Source organism: Octopus bimaculoides, chromosome 8 (assembly GCF_001194135.2).
Source record: "Octopus bimaculoides isolate UCB-OBI-ISO-001 chromosome 8, ASM119413v2, whole genome shotgun sequence".
In the NCBI taxonomy this organism is placed as follows: Eukaryota; Metazoa; Mollusca; class Cephalopoda; order Octopoda; family Octopodidae; genus Octopus; species Octopus bimaculoides.
This window is the reverse complement of record NC_068988.1, coordinates 57,553,662-57,556,421: the sequence shown is the minus strand read 5'-3', so window position 1 is coordinate 57,556,421 and position 2,760 is coordinate 57,553,662. Positions and strand designations below refer to the sequence as shown.

The window sequence follows — 2,760 nt, the reverse complement described above, 5'->3', positions numbered from 1 at the left end:
AAATAAAAAATATAATAAAGAGACTGGCCTGACTACTTTTAGCATTTTTTTCTGTTTCATCAGACTACAGCTGCTCATTTTTCTAACCACGTAGAGAATAGTACCTCATTGCTTTATATAATACATCCTATAAAGTCAGACAGAACTGAATTAACCTGCTCTAATTTGTACTGTAAATCACAAAGATTTCAGCACATTTCAGCAGCATCATTCCTGTTGTGTTGCTGTTGCACTGTTGTGTGGCTGTCATGCTGTTGTGCTGTTCTGTAGCATTGATTACCAAAGAATATCCGGAGTTTTGGGGTCCACACTGTTGCATTTTTTTATTTTCTTTTATTATCCTTGCAGTCACCACAGCAAACTTGGTACAGCTGTTGCCACTTCAGCCACACAATGACTATCTTGTTTTGCTAATAATCAGAAGGTAGGGTATGGCTATGTAGCTAAGAAGTCTGCTTTCCAACCACATGACTCCGGGTTCAGTCTTTAAGCATGGTATTTTGGACAAGCGTCTCCTATAGCCTGTCATCTGTGTGTGTGTGTGTGTGTGTGTGTCCTTGTTTAGACATTGCATGACTGTTGTGAATGAGTGTCACTGTCATACAAGCAGTGTCATTCATTTCCAATATCCTGTGAAAACATCTCTGGCTATTGGCAAAATATTACCTTGCTTGGTAACTGGTGAGGGTTGGGTACAGGAAGGGCATCCAGCTATAGAAAATCTGCCTCGAAAAACCATCAATGAATTGATGATGATGATGATGATGATGACTCACTGGATAGGGGCCCATACCGGGTACTGTCAGACGGAGCCAGCTGAGCCCGGGACTCATGTCAGGCAGGGTCGTCACTCCCTGAAGTAGTGAAGAAAATTGCTACCCACTACCAACTCATACCAGCATGGAAAAATAGGATGTTTAATAGTTCTTTGAATGGTAAAACTTTCAATAATGATGATAACCAGAAATCACACTTACTTCAGCTTTTGGCTGATAAGGACCAGAAGTTCTGAGTGTGGAATCATGAAGTTGCCTGAAAGATGGCAAAAGGTCATCGAACAAAATGGAAAATATATAATTGATTAAAGTTCATTCTTTGTATGAAAAAGGTGACTTTTATTTCACACTAAATAACTGAAATTACTTTCTTGCGACCCCAATATTATATATACAACAGGCTTCTTTCAGTTTCCATCTACCAAATCCACTCACAAGGCTTTGATTGGCCCATGGCTATCATAGAAGACAATTGCTGAAAGTGTCATACAGTGGGACTGAACCTGGAACCATGTGGTTGGGAAGCAAGCTTCATACCATGAAGTGATTGGTGGTATGGAATTTGCTGTAATTTGGCTCTAATGATTCATCTTTCTTATAAATGAATGAATTAGTGCTCTCAATGAAATTTTTTTTTCTTTTTGTCTAGTCCTGGCTGTTACCTGTGCTATGTCTGTAGGGTACATTTTCAAATAAATCCTTGGAGTAAATTTATTATCTCATCATAATTGAGTTATGACTCATGCAGTTTCATTTACATTTTAATAAGTAATCTTCCATTATTTCATAACTGAATTTTTATGCGGAAAGGTAAGTGGGCCCTGATGAGCTGTAAAGAGAGTGAAAACAGCTGCTTTGATCCTTGTTTCAAGGTGTTGAAACAAAAATCCCATGGGCTTAATATTCACAGCATGGCTAAATACATAGAGATATGATTCTGTATATAATATCTACTACCTTTTGTCAATAGACAAAAAGAAAGTAATAGGAAGAAACAGATGTGTGTCTGTGTGTCTGTGTATGCATATGTATATATATGTATATATATCTATATATATATGTATACAAATGTATATATGTGTGTGTGCGTGTGTGTGTGTGTAATCGTTTCGCTTTCTCTCTCACTTTCCGTCTCTACAGAAAATTGAATTAAAATAATCAGGTACCATAGAAATAGGTAGAAGTGTTTGTTTTGTTGGCTCGTTGTGTAGGTGGTTGGCAGGGGAAATATAGAGACATGCTGCCAAGGTTGTGAGAACGAGGGTGTTGTACGGGTGGAAATAAACATGTAAAAGTGGTGCTGCCTTGTGTTAGGTACACAAGTGCGTATAGTTGCCATATATGCGTGTGTACATATGTGAAGGTTAATTGCAAGTGCTCACACATTTGGTAAAAAACTTCTTCCCAAAAAAGGTTAGTAACATCCTGATAAAAGATTTTATAACATTTTTTAAAAAAAATAATTTTAAAACAAATTCACCTTTACACTTCAAAATTGCATTAAGTAATTCTCATAGACTTTCAAATATATATTTACTCTTTACTCTTTTACTTGTTTCAGTCATTTGACTGCAGCCATGCTGGAGCACTGCCTTTTAGTCGAGAAAATCGACCCCAGGACTTATTCTTTGTAAGCCTAGTACTTATTCTATTGGTCTCTTTTTGCCGGACTGCTAAGTTACAGGGACATAAACACACCAGCATCAGTTGTTAAGCGATGGTGGGGGGACAAACACAGGTACACAAACACACACACACACATATATATATATATACATACATACATACATACATATATACATATATACGACAGGCTTCTTTCAGTTTCCGTCTACCAAATCCACTCACAATTCTTTTGTCAGCCCGAGGCTATAGTAGAAGACACTTGGCCAAGGTGCCATGCAGTGGGACTGAACGCAGAACCATGTGGTTGGTAAGCGAGCGACTTACCACACAGCCACTCCTTCGCCTATTATATATATAT

The 2,760-nt window shown here is 37.8% G+C and overlaps 1 protein-coding gene across 1 annotated transcript in view; it reads left to right on the top strand.

Moving 5' to 3' along the window:
- Window positions 1-2,170: 2,170 nt before the first annotated feature.
- The window catches only part of LOC106883491 (uncharacterized), a 51,032-nt gene continuing 50,442 nt past the window's right edge, over window positions 2,171-2,760 (top strand). Inside the window, exon 1 of the mRNA XM_052969853.1 lies at window positions 2,171-2,189. The gene's annotated coding sequence lies outside the window, so the exon portion shown is untranslated. The remainder of the gene's footprint in view (window positions 2,190-2,760) is intronic.